The sequence below is a fragment of the Ambystoma mexicanum genome, chromosome 8, assembly GCF_040938575.1.
Source record: "Ambystoma mexicanum isolate Mex_15411 chromosome 8, UKY_AmexF1_1, whole genome shotgun sequence".
Lineage (NCBI taxonomy): Eukaryota > Metazoa > Chordata > Amphibia > Caudata > Ambystomatidae > Ambystoma > Ambystoma mexicanum.
Window position 1 is genome coordinate 810,773,043 of NC_090929.1, and position 21,068 is coordinate 810,794,110.

At 49.5% G+C, this 21,068-nt stretch overlaps 1 protein-coding gene across 2 annotated transcripts in view; it reads right to left on the reverse strand.

The window, feature by feature from the left end:
- Nucleotides 1-21,068, reverse strand: part of ZSWIM8 (zinc finger SWIM-type containing 8) — a 3,132,642-nt gene that overhangs the window by 779,851 nt on the left and 2,331,723 nt on the right. The gene's annotated exons all lie outside the window — the stretch shown is intronic.

Here is a 21,068-nt window from a genome sequence, read left to right on the forward strand (position 1 = left end):
GTTCCCCTCATCGGAGGCCCAGACTGGGAAAGGGGATGAAGGCTCGCTCCGAGTGGCAAGGCTGAGGTGAATGCAATAAAGAGGAGCTACCTAGGGGGTGTGGGCCCCCAGAATTACGGCGTGTGACTGCCTCGCTGTTCTTGGACCTCAGGAGATTTAGGCAGCTCGGTGAGGTTGGCAGGACACAAGCTGGAGTAAAGGAGGTGAAGGGCTAAGCATTTGGGGCATTACGCTGGTGGACCTCTTGAAACCTGAGGGCCCTGGAGCTACAAGTTGGTGAGAGTGGGTCTCCAGGAATCACCGTAAATAAGTAGGTGACAACCCACAATAAGTAGGAGCTGTAGAGGGCCCCCAACCTCGGGCGTGTGCCCGTCTCACCTTTACCCTACTCTAACAGAGGCATTGTTATTGTGAAGGGAGTCAGCTTGGTGGGGGACGTGTTGGGTGCCCAAAGGAAAGCACAGTTGGAAAGAATCACCCACTCCAGTAAACCCAAAGGGGCCCCTGGAAGCCAGAGTTTGAGTGAATTTGGGGCTTACCCTCACCCCCAAACCCTCACGTGGCTTGTGGCCTCTCTTTGCTAGATAAGGGGTGGATGAAGGGAAAGATGCCTTCTGGGTGTATCCTGGGATCTCTGTGCAGAGCCGAGTTACTAGAGTCATAACTGTCGTCCTCCCTGGAGAGAGGGGGTGTCTGATGTGACCTGTTCTGCAAGACGCTTCACTTTGGCCTAGCGTTATATGGAGACTAGAACTCTTCGACGACGACTCGATTGATTAAACGAAAATTGAGAGAGTCCACAAGGCTTGAGGTCCGGCCAGAGGCCCAAAATCGGTCCTTGCTCGTTTACACAACTACCCGCACAGGCTCAAGATTTTGGGTAAAGCAAAGGCTAAGGGGCCAGTGACATTGGGTACGGCAAGAATTACTATCTTTTAGGACCTGTCCTCCCTCATTCTCACAAAGAGGCGGTTGGCCTACCTCGGACGAAATGGCTGAATGGGAAAGGAATACGGTACAGATGGGGATTACCGATCTCCTTTGTGCTGGAAGGGCATAAGTACAGGCTGGTTATAGAAGAAGAAAATCAAAATCACAGGAGAGCTACTTGGGGGTGAGCAATCAACTTCAGGAACAAAAGGGGACAGCGAAGGAGATAGACAATGGCGTATTAAGGGCTGGAATAGGAGAAGAATCCCAGGCTTATTTGGTCAAAGTGGGCTACTTTTGTGGCCCATGTGGGCCAGTTTTATAAGTTACTTCAACATGTGGCTAGTAGTTTTGACCAGTGTTACTGAATAAATATTCTTTAAAGTGCACAATTTGCATCATATTTTATTTAAAAAACCTCCTTGGATACTACTCAACAGTCTGTCACAAAAGGAATGAATTGCCATTTGCAACTGTGGCCCACTTTTTCATTGGTGCCCGAGACAATTTTATGCCCCAGTCCGACCACGAGGCAGATTAAGCTTTCGGGGGAACAGGAATCCCAGAAACAAGATGGCATGGAACTCAGTGCAGCTTTGGAACTGTATGGGCTCTGGGACATATGGCGTTAATTCCACCCACAGGAAAGGAAGTTTACATTCTATTCCGCCCAACACGGGACCTCAACGAGAATAGACTATATTTAGATTTCAAGGACCACAGGGGTCGAGGTTTCACCCAGTTAGCTGGTCGGACCATGACATGGTGTTAGTTGACATTGGATGGAGTGGTCTGTGCCCTAGGAACTCTAAATGGAGGTGCAATGAGTCCCTGTGGAAAGACCTTCTGTTTAAAGAAGAAATGGGGAACAGAATCAAAGAATTATTTGTTATTAATGACACCCAGAGGTGAATAAGGGAACCGTATGGGATACTGCAAAGGCCACCTGGAGAGGCATGCTGATCAGAGAGGGGGCATGTAAAACATTTTTTTTTAAAAAGAGACCATTCCCTTATTGAGAAAGGTTTGCGGGTCAAAATAGGAGCCCTGGATAGCCTTGCACAGTGGTCCATTAGTGGCAGGGAGGACAGTATCATTGAGTGCAGGGGCATGAGAGAGGAATTGAGACTGTTGGAAGAGGGGAAGATAGTTCGTAACTTACAGTTTCTGAAACAGAAACTTTATGAAAAGGGAGATGAGGCAGATGCTCTTCTTGTCGCGAGGTTTAGGGGACACCGTGCAGAGAGATGGGTCTTGGAGAGAGGGAATGGGGAGACAACAGAGGTTTCAGTAGAAGGTATCCAGGCAGCATTTGCCTCGTTTGATGAGGATTTGTATAGGAGGAAAGGGACTGCTGATACAGACGAGATTAACAATTATTTAGAAGAGTCGGGTCTCCCATTGCTAACTGAAGAGGAATCGGATGCCTTGGATGCTCCAGTCACTGGAGAAGAAATTGAGAATGCTATAGGGCACCTCTGGCTAGTGAAAGCACCAGGGAAGATGGGTTATAAATCCTTCTCGTCGGCCCTACTCCCCTTCCTAACATTTCTGTTTAACGATATTATGGAGGCAGGCAGAGCCCCAGATTCATGTGTCCAGGCCCTCATTACAGCGATACCAAAGGGGGAGGGACATTCGGCCCTGTGGCTCATACCTCCAATTTTCTCTCCTAAATATAGATGCTAAGATATATGATAGGGTATTGGCGGCCGGGTTGGAGGGACACTTACCGAGACTGGGTCACTCCGACCAGGTGGGATTTCTCAGAGGGTGCCAGGGAGCAGACACTATGAAGACATTGCATCTGATAAATGAGGCTCAGAGTTGGCCGGGCAATCCCACTCTCCTCTCCGTTGATGCCGAAAAAGACTTTGATACAGTAGAGTGGGACTTCCTAGAGGCAGTACTTATCAAATTTGGTGTGGGCAAGAGGTAGGTTCATCACAATAACAGAGTGAGAAGAGGCCCTGGGAAAAGGTACGCTCTCCATCTTTTCATACTTACAGTTGAAGGGGGTACTAACGAAGGAAGCTTGGAAAGATAATATACAGAGGGAGCTCACACCCTTTGAGAGGATCCTAGATACCGTGTCTGATTCCAAGGGATTGATTGGGGCATTATATAGGACCCTAGTGGAGACAAGAAGGGGTTGTTCTGACAGGCTGAGAGCGCTGGGAGGGAAACCTGTGGACAGAGCGTCAACCTCAAACGTGGCAAAGAATGTGTTGGGGTGTCTTCCAGACGATTTCCTGCCAGTACAAAATGCATGCCATAAAATTGTTGTGCAGAAGGCAATATGACCCGGTTAGGCTCTGCAGAATGTTTCAAAGTGTGAGCCCAATGTGTTGGCATGAGTGTGGATCAAGGGCAGACTATTGGCCTATGTGGTGGGGGTTGTCAGGTGGCTCAATCATACCTGGATGAGGTCTTAAGCTGGATTAGCGACCTGGATGGCATCACAAGAGGGAAATCGCTGATGTTGGTTTTGTTTGGTTTACAAGAACCGGAGGGAGGACAAATAAGACTACCGGAAATAGTCCATGGCCTACTCCTTGCAGGGAGAGCATGCTTGGCAGCACATTGGAAGAGAGTCTTGCTGTCTGGAAAGAAAGAACGGATCAACACAGCCCGAAACTTATATTTAATGGAAAGTTTCACAGCAGCAATCCACAGAGACCCTTGCTCTGTTGAAATGGAGTGGTCAGACGTTTGTTGTAAATACATTCAACGGGATGAAGGGTACCCAATCCGACTTTATGTAACGATACTCAAACTGAAGACGAAACTTGTCCTAGAAAACAATGAACCCCCAAAAGGAAGACTAGTGAGAATGAACACGTGACTGCCATACAGATGTTATTATGAGAGCAGGGGGGGGGCTGTGAAGGGGTAGTAGCTTGAAAGACACATTTTGTCGTGCATTTGTTGAAATGTTTCCTATCCGTGCTTAACAGATCCTTTGTATCAGAAGTAAACTCAAAGTGGAAATGTAAAAAAATATATATATATATTTGTAAGTAATATTGTTGAAATAGTAGAATTCATGTCTGAGGTATGGAAATGGCAAAAACAAGGTTGTTGCAGCCAGATAAGACTGGAGGAGACATAATTTGGGCAAGTCTATAGTGGTGAGCACGCCAGTGAGAGGCAGGTTGAAGATGGAGCAGCGAAGGAGATGTTGGAAGGCTGTGAGGTGGTGTGGTGTGAGGGTATACCTAGGAGGGGTAATTTATGGGTAGAAACAGTGAAAGAAGTTAGCGTGGGCTCAGACACAAAGTCAAGAGGCTGTGGAGTAAATGAGGAGAACACAGTGGGCGAGAGTGAGCAGGCTTACCGGGTCAGCCAAGTTGCAGGAGTCCAGAAAGGGCATGTGATTGTGGATGCCAGTGGCGGGCAGGGGCCACCTCCAGCCCTGGACAGGGTAAGCCTCAGCCCTTAGAGTTGGCCCTTATAGTGGTGGGGGCTGCGTCGCCTACCGGCTCCCCGGGCCTGCTGGGGATAAGAGTATACGGAGGCCAATCAGGGGCCTGATAGGAGGCTGGTGGAGTGCCTCAGCGTACTGCAGCAAGCCTGGCGGCCATGATGGAGAAAGCCCGGGCAGATGAACACTGCAGTCCACAAGGCCACAAGGGCCATTACAACGATGTAGCGGATTGTGGGGCAGGCAGGGAACGAACAAGTAGCCAAGGAAGCCACAGCCCTTTGAGGTGGCTCTTAGAGCGGGGGCAGGTGTCGCCTTCTGGCTCAACGGGCTTGCTTGGGATAAGAGGATAAGAAGGCCAATCAGGGGCCTTGTATGAGGCTGGTGGAGTACCTCAGCGTACTGCAGCAAGCCCAGCATGTGGTCCTCCTGCAGATAGCCCTCCCCGCCCCTCCACCACCCCCCCAAGATCAGAGGCAGGTAAATTCCACCCTTCCATGGCCACACAGGGGGAGACTTTCCCTGGGAAGATGGTGACGACTTCACTAGATTCGTAACAGTCTTCTTCTAGTGAGCCATCTTTATCCATCCGAGGTTTGTCTCCCCCAATAGTCACACCCAGTTATCTGTTTCCATCAATATCATCTCCTGGTTGGAAAAGGTCTGCCGAAAAAAAAAGAGGTCAGAGAAAGCTAATAATAAGTGGCCCTGGGCATTTTAGTCTTTGTGCTTGAAATGTAAAAAAAAAATAATAATAATAATACTAATTTTAAAAAAGAGCTGGCTTTTGGTGGCCTTTCTATCACCCTTGTGCTTCACTCTGCTGCCTTTTAGACACATTTCTTTCAAATCTAGGGCTTTGCAGCAATCTGTACTGGAAAAAAGTGAGAAAGGTAAGCCAGTGAATTGACAGAGAGCCCGGCTGGCAACTGCTCCTTGGCAGTCTACTAAATCTTCTCTGACAGGAAGGCTAAAGCCCGATTGGTGTCTAGGTCTGCTCTTAGAAACCTGTTTGTTTTTGATGGGCGTAGGTTTGACTTTGATACACTACTGGAAAAGCCAAAATGGTGGAACAGTGTTATTCTTACTTCATCTACTACATCTTGCACTCTGAGGCACCTCCCCTGTGATCAGCCGGTTGACTGGGAAAGGGAAGGGATCCCTTGCCAGAATAGATGTGCTGCGACTTCTGACAGCACCTATGTGACTACAGGTAGTATAGATGTCATCCAAAAAGGTAAACATTTTGTTTGGTAGTCTAACATACTTTTATCCGAAGGTATCTTCTGTGCTTTGGGAACGTGGAACCAAAACTCCAAAATGATTAATTGTCCAAAGTTACCATGAATTCTCCTTCGTTCCTTGTAAGGTTATTTTTAAGTTGAAGGGCTTTCAACAAGGGTTTGGCAGTGTTAAGTCTGGCACAGACCGCAATGTGTTGTTTGTTTTAATATTTGTAATGTGCGCCAGACCCGAAGGTATCAGGGTGCAATAGGCATCAAGAAGTTTGTTCAGCTTAGGTTACAATGCTGTACAGGAGCATACATTTTATGCAATAAGTAGTAGATAAGACATTGGATCAGGCAGTATGTACAGAATAGGACAAGAGGCACACAGTTACACAAATACACAGTAGACAATATACATAGTATGTACAAGTGGAAAAGGGATTGCATAATATAGAGGTCAGAAGTCATTTTCCTTGATCCAGTGGATGAGGTTGGACCTAAAGGGGAAGAAGGGTAGAACTTCCCTCAGGGGTGGAGGAAGGGAGTTCCAATATTAGGCAGCTTTGACCGGGAGGGAAGCTGCTTCCACCAGTCTTAAGTGCGTTTAAATCTGGGCACCGTTAGGAGGTTGGCGTTAGCAGTTTTCGTGGGGCGGTTGGAGGATTGTCTCGTAAATCTGGCTATGAGGTATTGTGGGGAGGCATATCGGAGACATTTGTGAGTCAAAGAGGCTGTTTTGAGAAGGATTTTATCTTTCATGGAGAGCCAGTTATTGGATCTTCTAATGTCGGAAATGTGGGCTTTCTTAGGAATGCTTAGGGCTGCTCTCAAGGCATTGTTTTGTAGAATCTGGATCTTGTTGGTAATGTATTTGTTACTCCCTAAATATAGGGCATTACAGTAGTCCAGTTTAGACAAAACAAGGGCTCTAGCTAAGGTAATGCAGTTGTTAGAAGAAAGGAAGGGCTTAGCTGCTCTGATTAGCTTACAGGTGTAAGCAGTTGATGAGGCCATGGAGTTGACTTGTTTTTTAAAGGTCAGTGTGGAATCTAGGTAGAATCTAAGGGTTTTGACTTCCTTGGCTACTGTAATGTTGTTGTCATCTATTCTGAAATTGGAATAGTTATGGCCTAGTTTGTTAAGGATCGCAGGGGTACCAAGGATGAGGAGTTCTGTTTTGTCATCATTCAGGCATAGACCGTGAGAGGCCATCCATGCCTGGATGATGAGGTACACTCTATTCACAAAGGCCAAATCCTTGTTGTAGTCACCCATCAACGGGATGAGGATCTGGGCATCATCGGCATAGTTGGTGTAGGTGATACCGAGGCCGTCTAGATCATCAAATAGGGGCTTTGTGAAAATGTTGTACAGGGTAGGGGACACACAAGAGCCCTGGGGCACACTGCAGATGATGGGTATGGGGTCAGCAGTTGCTGTGGGTGAGAAGACGCGCATAGTCCTATTGTCGAGGAAGGATTGGATCCATCCTATCGCTTCTTGTGAGAAGTCCTAGTTTCGGTCCCATGTTGGGGTCTGAAGCCTAAATGATGTACTCCTAAAAGGTGGTTGCATTCCAAATATTTTTGTATTTGAAGGTAAGCCACCTTGTCTAGAATTTTAAGCAGGAAAGGGACTGTTTTGATAGGGCATGGACGGATCAAGAGTTTGTTTTTTAAGTAGTAGGAGAAACCAAGACTGTTTCAGATTGTTGGGTATGGTGCCGGTAGAGAAAGAAGCATTAATGAGTTTAGAGATGAATGGGGAAAGGTCACGTGCAGTGTCCTTTATGATTTGGGCTGGACCAGGGTCATTGTGGCAATTAGAGGGTTTGAGGGTGAGGATGACTTTAACTTCTAAAATGGATACTTTATTGAAATTGAAGGGGGGTGGGAGTTGATTAGGAGGAGGCGGAGGAGTGCATGGGGCGGTGGCGCGGGGGGGTTGTTGGGCTTGGAGGCAAGCTGGAGAGTTTGTTTTTTGTAGTTAATCTTGGTTTGGAGGGTCACAACCTTGTTAGATAGGGCACTCTGTATGCTGGTGAACCATAATTTGTCCTTGGCGTTTCTATCTCTTTAAGGATGGTGAACAATTCTTTAGTACTTGAATTGGCTTGAGTAATGCGTAAGTTGAAGGAAGATTGTTTGGCGAGAATAATTTCTTTTTTGTAGAAGGTAGCTATTTTACTGAGGTTGTTTCTGTTAGTGACAGAAAGATCTTGTCCCCAAATTTGTTCACTTTTCTGTTTTTCTAATCCGATTGCTTTCAAGTGTGGAGAGAACCAGGTATTCACGTGTTTTTTATGTTTACTCCTTCTAAGTTTCAGTGGTGCTATACATCTAAAGATGATGTCATTATTTTGTTGTATTCCTCTACCAAAGTAAAAGGATCTGTATGGTCTGGAAGCAAGTTCAAAGTGGGAAGGATCAGGGGAGATAGTTTTTCAGCTGTAATATTTCTTTTGTTTCTGGTGGGAATGGCAAAAGCTATGCTATTGGTGGGAGGTGAGGGGGCGTAGCCTCTAAGGTGAAACTAATCAAATGGTGATCGGACCAGGGCTGGGGTGTTATAGAGGTAATGGAGGTCTGGCAGTTATGATCTGCTATCCAATCGAGGGTCCTTCCTTTAATGTGGGTCGCACCTGTCACTTTTTGGGTAAAACCCAATTCGGCAAGGGAGTCGTTGATATGCGTGGCATTGTGGTCTACGGGGTTGTTGAATCCTGGGTTAAGATCTCCTAAGAGAAAGCATTGCGAGGAGTTTTTTAAGTTGTCAGATAAGATATTGGTTAAGTCTTCTTCAAAAGATCCTAGAGGGCCAGGGGGTCTGTATATGAGGTGGATGATCAGGGTTTGGGAGTCGGAGATTCGTAACTTGGCTGTAAGGGATTCGCCACAATCAAAATTTTGTGGCGTGGTGAGTCTCAAAGCTAGACTAGCTTTGGCAATTATGGGGAGGCCTCCACCTCGGGATTTGGTGCAATCTATTTTGAGGAGAGTGTAGTCCTCGGGCCTGCTGCTGAGTGAAGCCAGGATTCAGTAATGGCGAGGAAGTCAATTTTTTCTGTTTGGAGTAGGTCGGCTATTTCCATGTCATGGGCCACCATGGAACGGGCATTTATGAGGGATCCTCTTATGCTGGTCTGGGCAGTTTCCATTGGTAGTAACTGGGTGTTGTGTTAGTACTTTGGCAGGGTGTTAAGGTACCGAGTGAGCCGTCTGTTAAACTGATGTGAGGGCTGGGTGTTGGTGACTTTGTGGAGGGAGTTTTTTGTATTGGACAGTAGGCCTCTCAAGGTTCTGTTATTGTTAGTTGAGCGAAGGCTGAACATTTTGGCTGAAGGTTCGAATATTTTAGAGAGTCTAGCATGGAGTTTGAGGTTTCTCTGATGGAGAATACATGGTCTGGTGTCCAGATTGGTCTGACTCTGAAGGTGGTTGTGAAGGGTCGCAGGATAAAGGGTTGTTGCTGCTAACGGCGGAGTAGGTGTCATGGTAGGACTTAGGATGCTAATTAAGTTTACGATAGTCCTCATTTACTTTTATCTTGTAATAGACTTTTTTTATTTTTAAAGAGTGCTGGGACCTCTGCCCAGAGGAGTTAAAGGTGTGCCTTTTAAAAGCTTTCATTTCCTTGGGGAATGTTTTGAAGGGGAATCAGGAACTCTATTTAGTATGGTACCATACTGTAACCAGCACCCAGTGACCTGTGGATATTCACTCTGATTCATGGGCAATGAAGCAGATTCTTCCCTGCTTCAGGGGAAGATGGGACGGTACTTGGTGTGAGCAGCTCAACCTCTAGATCACTCTATTCTTTCATGGTGGAGTGACACAGTTGACAGCGGTATTCACTATGCTTTTTGGGCTCGTGCTCAAGTACAGTGAGTTGTGTGAAAACCCTAAAATCCCTGTCAGTAAGTGGAGGAATACTTAAATCGAAAACCTGGTCTTGTTCAAGTTGCACCCTTTCTGTTGTGGGGTCAGCCTGATAGTGATCTGCTGCATTCATGCTACTCTAAAAGAGGCTATCTGCCCTTTCTGGAGGATCGCCTGCAGTTTGATATCTTCTGGCATTAATTTGATGAGGGCCTGCATCTCGTCTCATTTTGCTTGGTCTTATTTACTAAATAGTGCTGTTGCATTTGCTAAGCAGATGTTATATAATGCGGGTGGGGGTCAATTCCTTTCCCATTGCATAAATCTACTTACTCTCAATTTCCTAACCACCTTCTCTATAAGTGGTGTCATTTGGCAAAAGAAGTTCCAAACGCAAATGGGTTTTGGATGGCATTTGTGTGGAACTCATGGTGGCAACATGTAAGACAGACACAAGTGATCACAGTTCAAGGGTGTTTATTGAACAATGAATGCTGTACGTGGGTTGGAAAAATGCCTAATCTAAACCTAAATCTAAATCTAAGATGGGAGCAAGCGTTGACCATCAAATAAAAAAATAAGGCAGTCCTAGTGCTGTTGTGTCAAATAAAAGGGCCTATACTAAGAAACCTATTGCCAAACCTTACAGCCAATACAAAAAGGGGTGTGGGATAGTTCTCAAGAAAAGAAAGAAGTGTTTTCAAATAATATGTCCGGATGCAGTAGCCTGGGCCTCCCTTCCGCACGTTTTGATCACGGGTAAGATGGGAATTTGGAGCACAGTACAGTCTCAGGGTTCTCCAGCACGAGACGCAAAATTTCAATGACAGTTCTCAGAAATGTCGGTGGCCAAGTCTTGTTTCCTTCGAAAGTCTCTTGCCTTCAGGGCCCAAAGTGTTCAAATAACAAAAACAAAAGTTCCTTTAACCAATTGAAAGTTCACTAAGGTGATAATGGTTCACCCCTGGATCCCCCTCTTCTGGGCGCTGACCCTTGAAGTATCGTACTCCACAAATTATATAACAGTTCTTTTCCTTATGAACTTTGGATGATGGCTTCACCCCTGGATCTCCCTCGGTCGGGCTCGGAACCCTCTTGACTGCTAGTACTTGGGTGACAGCTTCACCTCCGAATCTCCCGCTGTCGGGCTTGCACCCTTCTTCTCCGGCATCCCTCCTTCCGGTTCACTCTTCCCGTCTCTTTACTTTTACTTCTGGTTTTTACTTTCACCAATCTTTGGGGTTACAAATTTTCACCCTTGGATCCCCTCTGCCGGGCTCCGACCCCTCTTGACTGTTAGCCTCCCTCCACCAGGTTCACTGTGGCTCTCGATAGGGTGATAGTGGTTCACCCCTGGGTCCCCTTCTTCTGGGCGCTGACCCCTCTTTACCTTCACAATTCTCCTTTATACCCAGTTCAATGTTTGCGGGATTCACCTCCCTTTCTTTCACACAGTTTGTAGAGCAAAGTCTTTCGATTGTACAGTGATTTTGCTTGACCCTCAGTATGACCACTTTGACCTATTCTGCCGGCTCTCCTACGACCTTCTGGTATCTGTAGTTTTCGTTCAGATAGGATCGACCAGAGTCTCTTGAGTTACAACCCACGTGGTGCCGGTTTCCCTCTGCCGCTGGTCTTCCCCTTAACACTGTTTACAGTTCTTTCATAGTTCCTTGAACATAGTTCAAACTTGCCAGTTTGCGATTCTCACTCAACAGAGCCCGGTTCTTATTGGTTCTACCCTCTACTCACCGGCTGTGGTGAATTGCTTGGCTTTTGGCTTCTCTTGAGTTAAGCCCGGTACCACGGGCGCAGGAGATTCCCTCACTCCTGCTCATCGGCGTAAACTTGCCCTCTGTACTAGTGGCATCTGCTGCAAGACACTTGGGCTACTGTTCGCGTTCTTAGGCTCTCTTCCACAAAGGTTCTGCGGGCCTGGGATGAATAGGGCAAAGTCATTTCTCTCACGCCACCCTCTCGATTCCTGCCACCTTTCTCCTACTCTTGAATTGCCGTGCACGATTAGCCGTCTTGTCGTGCAGTCTGACATGCTCGCCTTGCTCCTACCTTGCACTTTTAATCCACCTTTTATTCCTGTGGTGAACGCAAAGAGCCGTCAGGTGTGTGTGATTCAGGTTAATTGCCCTGCTTTGTCTGGCCCTTGGGTTGGGACTTGTCAGGTAAACAGGTGTAATTTTCCGTGGTCGGTTACAAAGTAAAGAAGTGTTTGGGTTAGCAAGGAAAAGTGGTAGAGTTTCCATGTATCCTACAGAGTAGGAAGGAGAAAAGGTATTGTCGAAAGGGTGAGATTGGTGGGGTTTATGAAACAAACTAGAATGACCAGAGTTGTTATCGTGACCTGAATACGGGGAATTTTGGGAATGGTAGTGCATTGTCAAAACAGCCTGGGGGTTCGAAAAGTGAGGACAGGATTGGTAGGGTTCTTGAAGCACACAGGAATAGCTGGGATTGTGAATTGAACAGAGGGAATTGTGGGTTCTGCAGTGTTTTGTCAGGGTAAACTGGGTATTTGGGAAAGAATAACCAGACAGATGTGGAAAAGAATGGCTAGGAGTGTTCGCGTATGTAACAGGAAGACAGGGATGCTGGGAGATGTAGTTTCCCATGGCACTGGGTTTTAGGTTCTTACGGGGTTAGGGAAAGACAGATGGATTATTGGATTAGACTACATAAAATTCATCAGGAGGAGAGGGTTTAGAATTGGAGTATCCTACAAAGGTGTTAAGGAGCTCATCCTCCTCTTCTTCCCTGGTAGTATACCGCTTCTCACCTGGGGCATTTCCCAGAGCACAGCCCCGGGTTCCCCTATTCAGGTGATCCTCCCTCGTTCGTCCACCCCCAGGGTTGGGATTTGAGAGCGCCAGTCCTACCCTGGCCACCTGAATAAGGGTTGCCCGAGGTCTAGCTGGGAGAATACCCTCAGGTTTCCCACACATCGGTCGAACAAGTGAGTCTTATTTAGGGATTATCCAAAAAGTAGTTCTTGGGCAGCACATAAATTAAGTATTAAGAACTTGTTCAATCTTAGAAATGGCGGCTTATTGAAAATTCATTAAAGATATGGAGTACTGACGGCCACCAGGGGGCGCATGGATGAAGGATGCAAGTTTGAGCCTATCCGTGTCCCTGGCCCCCGAATCTGCAAATGTGCCCCATTTGCCCGCACCCTGAAAATACCACAACGCTCCCTGTGTCGGAAGACTGCCAGGGAACGTATTGGAAGAAACTCCCTTCAAAATCAGCAACACCGTCGCTGAGAAACACTGTCTACACCAACTGCCCGCATCAGGCGGTGAAAACTGCGCATGACACACCCTGCGCCCGTGTCCTTGAGGACGTGTAAGAGGCCGGGCTCGCCCACGTACCCCAACAGAGACAACCTGGGAGACACGAACTGCCCATCACCATAACGAACTGCACCCCACGGACAGCCCAGCTGTACAGTGGAGAAGACAAGATTGTAGAGCACGTGCAGTCCCCCTCGATCGCTACTAGATTCCATTGCAGCGGCCTGCCCACTCACTGCGGATCGGCAACACAAGCAGAGACTGGACGCAGACCCTCATGCAAGAGATGCGCGAGTCGGCAGAGCCCCCCCCCCCCCAAGCACCCATAAGGTCTAGAAGGCAGGAAATGCTCTAAACTGCCTCATGGCAAGACACCCCCCCCTAAAAAGGAGAGCAGTTTGCGCATCAGCCGCAACCCCCACCAACACAGGTCCGGAACCTCTGCCTTCGGTTGCTTCCTCGCCCCGCTCCCTCACCCTCGCTCCCTCCCTCCCACTGCACAGGGGTGCTCCTGGGAGTCCGGCCATCATGTGTGCACCAAATACCTTACACCATCACAGGTCACATCCACCATCTACGCTAATTGCTCCAGGACAGTCGTCGGACAAACCACCACCTCCACACGTGCCTTGCATCCTTACACCTCCACCACAGTGTACAAAGTCCAAGTAACACGCAGAACTTTAAGAAGGCGCTGAGGCGCGGTGGACAAGTCCACCAATAGACCCGACTTCGTTCACAGCAAAGACGAACCTGCCTTCCAAGTCAGACAACCTTACCTCATTGCACACGACTGTGTAACAGAAAGCCTACCTTCCTGACCCCTTGACAACTTTGAAACGTTCACGAGGTCAAAAGACTTTGAGGATTGGTTAAACATCACGACAGACCCAGAACGTACCCCCGGGAGGAATCGTCACTCTGACATTCCAAAGAGCAAAACAATAGGACATCCAAACCAAAGTAAGCCCAGAGTTCTGGATCCTGAAACAGAGCTGTCCTCTGAACACTGCGAATATTAGTGAACCCAAACCACAGAGGAGAAGCCAGCGAATTGACCAGAGGTATCGGACAACATCCCGAAGGAACCAAGAAGGAGGGAAAGAGGTGTGTGGTCCCCGATAAGGGGCGTGTGCCCGCCTACCCCTCCTACCTACAACGGAGAAACCCAACCGAACTCAAAACCGCACACAGATACTCTCGAACAAACACCACCAAGACCCAAAACCCAAGACCAACACATACACAAGTCGCAGCTAACCCTCTCTGGCCTCGAAAACTCTCAACCTAACTCAGAAAATACACCCTTGATAACTAAAACCAGATACCACAAGCAACCACCAGCACTGCACTCCTAAGTGCCAGGCACATAACTTTGCATGTTCGCCCGGCTACTACAATACCAAGAGGTAACCTACAGATAAACACATGAGTGCATGGAGTACAGAGACAGACTAGCCATATTCGCATTTTCTAGTGGAGACGAAAATAACCCCCGGAACGCAACAACAACGATGGAGTCAGGGGCCCAAGACCCAATGGCCACCAAGCGCGACGTTGCTGCACTGTTAGACGAAATAAGGGGTTTGTGTGCAGACATAGGCAGCAAAGTGGAAAAGATTAACAGCAGGATAGACAAAATGGAAGATAGACTTAAGGAGGTGGAGTACAGCCAGTCCTCCCTTGACACCATCGAAACACAAATAGACATCCGATTAAATGAAATAGATGGACGAGAGGCAGGTATGATCTTAAAAATTGATGACTTTGAAAACCGAGAAAGGAGAAACAATCTCTGCTTTTCAGGATTCCAGAAAAGGTGGGAGAGAATGAAGGAGACCTAAAGAACACCATCCACCAGATCCTAAAACATCTCTTCGATGACGACTCCATTGCTGTCACGAAAATTGAAAGGCTTCACAGAGCAGGTAGACCGAATGGAGGCCCAAGATCCATCTTGGTCCATTTTCATAATTATCCTGACAGACTTAAAAATCCTGGAAAAAGCCAAATCAAAAGGACCAATAACGATAGAAATGGGGGCGTGGCTTGGACGGCCATGTAAGAGGTCGCACTCTGGAGGAGCTCCGCTGATCCTGTTTTGATCCTGATGGAGGGGTACGTCCACGGGGGCCGGCCGACGTTGGAAATCGATGTCCAGGTGTGTGAATGCCACCACTACACCCGGTGAAAGTTTGGGACGTCCGGAAGGCTTAGAAACCGAAATAAATGTGATTGACTGGGACGAGCCCTGAGCAGGCGGACAAGACAAAATGGCGGTGACACGTTGCGAACACCGAGGATCATGAAGTCAGTGTCGCGATAACGAGTGCTGGACCCTTGCGTCCCTTTGCTTGGAGACTAAAACACATGAGCGCCGCCTAGGACGCACGGTGGCCCAGCGAGCGGGAGAGCCGAACGGATGTGGCTGTGACGACAGGACCGTGGGCCTGGTGGTCGGGGTGCTCCGGGCGTGTTGGATGCCCCATGGTGTGGTGGGTCAGGCTTTGGGCATTGGGTGGTGTGACTCCCCCTCGGTGCCTGGCGGGACGGGCCCCCGCCCGATTTATACAACAATATGACCACGAGAGGTGTGAAACCCAAGGCCAAACAGCCCACGATGGAGGCTTACGCCAAGTCCCCCCCAGGGGCGGAAGGAGGCAAGAACAAAGAGACCCCCGTGACGACCGCGGAGTCACCTGGCACGATACAGGAGGTGCTGGCGGCGATTGCGGACTTAAAAGTGTCATGGGAGACCAAGTTGGGCCTTGCCATGAAAGAGCTACAGGAAGGCTTAAACCTCAAGATCGGTGCCGTCCAGGAGGAGGTGAATCTGCTTAGGCTGGATGTGAGGGCGGTCTCGGAGCGCACAGGGACCATCGAAAAGGAGACGGCCACGAATACGGCAGATTGCGCTGCTCATAAAAAGGAGCTACACGCCCTTGTGCAACGGGTGGGCAACCTGGAGGACAGACCGGAGCAGGTGGAGGGACGTGCCAGACGCAACAATATTCGTATCGTGGGCCTACCTGAAGGAACTGAAGGGCCAGACTCCACGGAATTTGTGGAATCCATGTTTTTGCAGGAGATTACCGGCGGGGTACTGACCCAGGGGTTTGCAGTTGAGAGAGCTCATAGGGCCCTGACCAGGAGGCCGCCTCCCGGGGCCCCCCTGCGGCCGGTGATCGCGAAAATTCTGAACTACCATGATCGCGAGAAGATTCTTGAATTCTTTCGAAAAGGGGGAACGATTGACAGAGGATCGGCCAAGATCACGGCCTAGCCTGACTACACGCTACAAGTACAGCGGAGTCGGATGCACTTCGGAGCGGTGAAAAGGAGACTTCGTGAAGCTGGCCATCGCTACATGCTACTCTACCCGGCCAAATTGAAAGTTTTCTACAGAAGCAGATCCCTGTTTTTTAAAACACCAACTGAAGCGATGGACTGGCTAGACGCGCTGGACAGTCCTCAAGAATCGGGCATCCAGGCAGAGACTACGGAAGATAAGTAGCTTATGGCTGGGCCGCCTGGGGCAATGGGGCCGAGACATTGGGACTTGAATATAGTCATTTGTACGGTATGTGATGCGTATGATGTGGTGCTGACTGGCTGGCCCATTTGGCGTGCTTACCCGTGGTTACTTGATTGGGAGCTCCAAGAGGCTTCCTTTGTCCCCAATAGTAATATATCTAGTTAGTTAGGTCGCTGTTAGATCGGCAACGCCCCGCGGGGTCCTATTCCTTGTAAACGGGATAAGACCAGACGCGGGTGGGCCTGAGATCCAGGGATGGAGCTGGGCTTTTGTTGGGATGGGAGGGGTTGTTTGCTGTGGTGTGTAGTTGGGAAACAGGGAGGGGGGATGGGGATCAAGGGCGGAAGAGCCGGCGGAGTGTTAGACCAAGGGGGTATTGTGGGGAGGGCGGGGCTGAATACAGATCAAACCGATGGCATCGGATAGTCTTCGCATAGTTACCTGGAATGTCCGAGGCCTCAATAGTTACCTCAAGCGAAACACAGTAATGCTATACCTGAAGAGGATGCGGATAGACATAGCCCTGCTACAAGAGACCCACCTCACCAGGGAGAAATTGGAGGTGGTCATGAGGAAGTGGAAGGGCAAGGTAGTGGGTGCCACGTACTCGGCGTATGCTAGAGGGGTCATCACCTGGGTGGCGCCGCACGTGCCGTTCCGGGTGCTCGACTCGATAGTGGACCCCGAGGGTAGGATGGTGGCGATAACAGGACTCCTGGAGAACAGGGAAGTACACATCCTCAACCTGTATGCCCCCAATCATGATACTGCAGCCTACTTTAGATCCCTCTATGGCAAACTCGGCCCCTTGGTAGGGGGTGCGATGGTGTGGGGTGGGGACTTCAATTGCGTCTTAGATCCCAAAATCGACCGGTCCGCTGACACCAAAGGGAAAATGTCGCCGGCGGCCAAGGCGCTCGGGACTTTGCTAGGAGACTTGGGACTGGTAGATGTGTGGAGGAGACTCCACCCCACTGAGAGGCAGTATTCGCACTATGCGGCGCCATACGATTCATATACGAGATTGGATTATGTGTTTGGAACTGCCGAGATAGCGGGCGAAATAGTGGAGGCGGAATACAAAGCTCGAGTGTTGTCGGACCATTCGCCCCTGGTGGTAGAGTGGCGACACCAACCCCCTAGGCCTCGGGTCCCCACATGGAGGCTCCGGTCGGAGGCACTGCAGGATGAGGGATTCCGGGAAGACCTGAGGGTTGCCATCGGGGAATATTTTGAGATAAACACGGGTAGTGTGCGTTCTGCGGGAACTCTGTGGGAGGCCTTTAAGGTAGTGGTGCGCGGAGTGGCCATCTCCAAATCCAAGGGACTTCAAGGGGGTATCGGGAGGGAGCTTCAGGACACCGAAAGGGAACTGGAGAGCCTGGCTCGTCTCGAGAATGCCACTCAAGTAGACAAGACTAGGATGAGAGACCTTCAGGTGGCGTGCAGCGCTCTTTGGGACCGACTATGTAGACTGAACCATAGGAAATACACCGAGCGGCTACACGCGGGGGGCGACAAGCCAGGCAGACTGTTGGCCTGGCTGTACAAGAGTGAGTCCCCCCGAGTGGTTATTCATGAGATCCGTGGTGAGGACGGTGGTCTTCGCAACACTCAGGATGGGGTGAACGAGGAATTCCTCAGGTTCTACAAACGTTTGTATGAGGACACTGGGGAGGACAGGAGCCAGGACATCCTGAACACACTGGAAGACATTGGTCTGCCCACCCTAGACGACCTGGAGCGGGAGGAACTGGACGCCCCCATCACTTCTGATGAGCTGGAGGTGGTGATCCGGGGCCTCCCCACGTGTAAGGCACCTGGAGCGGATGGCCTGCCTGGTGAGTTTTACAAGGTGTACGTGCAGGAGCTGCTGCAGCCACTGCTGGCCTTGTTTAACGAGGCATACGAACAGGGAGAACTCCCGTTGTCCCCCCATGAGGCCATGATTGTCCCATTACTAAAACCAGGCAAGCCGGCTGTTGAGTGTGGATCTTATAGACCTCTGTCCTTGCTAAACCAGGACAGCAAAATACTCACGGCGGTGCTGGCCAACAGGTTGAAGAAGGTGATTGGCAGGCTGATCCACCCGGATCAAACGGGATATGTCCCAGGCAGGAATATCAGTGATAACCATAGGAGGCTGCACCATGTTATTGACCATACTAAGGATGACACGGGCGAGATGGCGGTAGTGTCGCTGGATGCGGTCAAGGCCTTTGATTCAGTGAGATGGCCTTGGCTGAAAGCGGCCCTGCAGGGATACGGCGTGGGCCCTGGTTATATCAGATGGGCCAAGTTGCTATATAGCAGCCCGGTGGCTAGGGTCAAGACTGGGGCCACAGTCTCGGATGCCTGGCAACTTAGCAGGGGGACTAGGCAGGGATGCCCTTGGTCACCCATGTTATATATACTTGCGCTGGAACCGCTGGCGATATGCCTGCGGCAACAATACGGAGAGGTGGGCATTAACACTGCCAGCGGCAGCCACTTAATATCTCTCTATGCGGACGATATGCTGTTGTACCTACGCTACCCGGAGGAGAACCTGCAGTACGTACTGGAGGTACTGGATCATTACGCTGTCCTCTCGGGCATATCAGTGAACCCCAGGAAGTCTAGCCTGTTCCCTTTGGGTGGGTACAGGGACGTCCCGTTGGAGAGGCTGCCTGAGTTGCCAATACCATGGCGGACCGACACGTTTAGGTACCTGGGGGTAAATATTTACCACCGGACTGAGGCGGTACACAAGCATAACACAGAGAGAGCCATAGAGGGGGTCAAGAACAGCATGACATTCTGGTCCAGATTGCCCCTGTCCATGATGGGGAGGGCGGCTTTGCTGAAAATGGTGGTCCTTCCCAGACTCCTGCATTTCTTCGTGAACGTCCCGTATTTGATCCCTAAGAGCCTATTTGTACGACTTCATAGTATGTGTAGGGGCTTCGTGTGGGGTAACTCCAGGAATAGGGTGGCCCTGTGGAAGCTCCAGAACCCGTACGAGAAGGGGGGTATAGGCTTGCCCAACTTCGAACTATATTATCTGCCGGGACAACTGTTGTATGTGGCCAGGTGGTTGTCTGATGAAGATTCGGCGGAATCTAGGTTGCTGCGTGAGGATGCGGCCCCATACTTCCTGAGAGAGGTGGTGTGGCTACAAAGGAATAAACTGACGGGAAGAGGGTGGCTATTGAGGTTGGGATGGGAGGTCTGGCACAGAACATGGAAATTGATGGGGGAGTCAGAACCACTATCTTGGCAGGTCCCGCTGGTGGCCCTGTGCGAAAACGACACCCAACTGTTTCACTCTGTCCGTAGGCACTGGGAGCCGGTGGGCCTGGCCACGCTTGGGGACATATGGAGGGAGGGGGAGGCGCTGGACTTTCAAAAGTTGCAGGATGAGACGGGGGTGCACAGAGGCCAGTACATCACCCATGCCAGGCTAGTAAAACGAGTAAGAAAGAGATGGCCGGAGACGGCACTGGCAGATGATCCTGATGCCACCCTTGAAACTATGTATGATGTCTCAGAGGGTGGGCATGAAATATCACGGATATACAAACTCCTCAGAACGAAGGCTGGGAAAGAGTTGCCCCAACTGAGGCATGAATGGGAGGAGGAGATGGGTGAACTCATGACGGAGGGTCAGTGGAAGAGGGTCCTGGGATATCATAAAAAGGTGTCCCGAAATGCACGGCTCCAACAACTCCAGTTCTACATTACTCACAGGGCCTACCTGACTCCCCAGAAGATCGCACGGTTCGGAGGCTCGATCACTCAAAAATGCCCCAGGTGTGGGGAGGTGGAAGCTGGGTTGCTACATATGTTTTGGGCCTGCCCAGAAGTGTATAGATTTTGGGAGGAGGTCAAGATGAAGCTCGCAAGTGGGGGAGTGGTGTTGGACGTGGGATCTGCCTGGTCATGTATGCTTGGGATCTTCCCCAGGCCCAGACACTTTAGGCACCTGAGCAAGCTGAGGGACCTGGCATATGTTCTGGCCAAACGCAGGATTGCCATGAACTGGAAATCGGCTAGCAGGCCGAGAGTGGAACTATGGTGGGCGGACCTTATGAGGTGGGCGGAGGCTGAATCCGTGGTTTGGTTTGAAGCGGTCACTAGAGGGGGCGAGGAGGAGATAGGGCCCTTGCTGGCCTGGCGACAATTGGTGGCCTCTATGACCAACCCACAACAGGGCTTGGACGAATCTGAGAATTCGGAAGATGTGCCTACGGACAATGTTTCTCCTGACGGTGCCCCGACTGAGGATACAAGGGAGCCGGCTCTGGCTTGATGGGGGGTGGGGGGAGTTTTTCCTTTTTTTTTTTCTTTTCTCGTATTTTCTTTTGTGGTTTCTGTAAATAATTAACAGTTGTATTGTGTTGTGTGTTGTTTGTTTTTCTAAAATATAAAATCAATAAAATATTTTTTTTGAAAAAAAAAACGATAGACGCAGCACAAATCACCATATTCTAGGACCCATTGTCCCTAACCCTCGCCAAAAGACGCTTGTGCTCTCCTCTGACCAAATGGCTTAAAGAAAATGGAATACATTACAGATGGGGCTACCCCTTCTCCATTACGTTCTGATTAGACAGCCAAAGGCACAAACTCATTACAGAACTGGAAATCAACAGCACCATACGGGTACTGGTCGAAAGAGGAGAACCCGCCTCAGACAATCAGTCGCAAGCTGGAAGAACCACAGAATGGCGAATCAAAGGACCAAAGAGGAGAAGAATACCAGGATCAAGAAAATTCATCAAA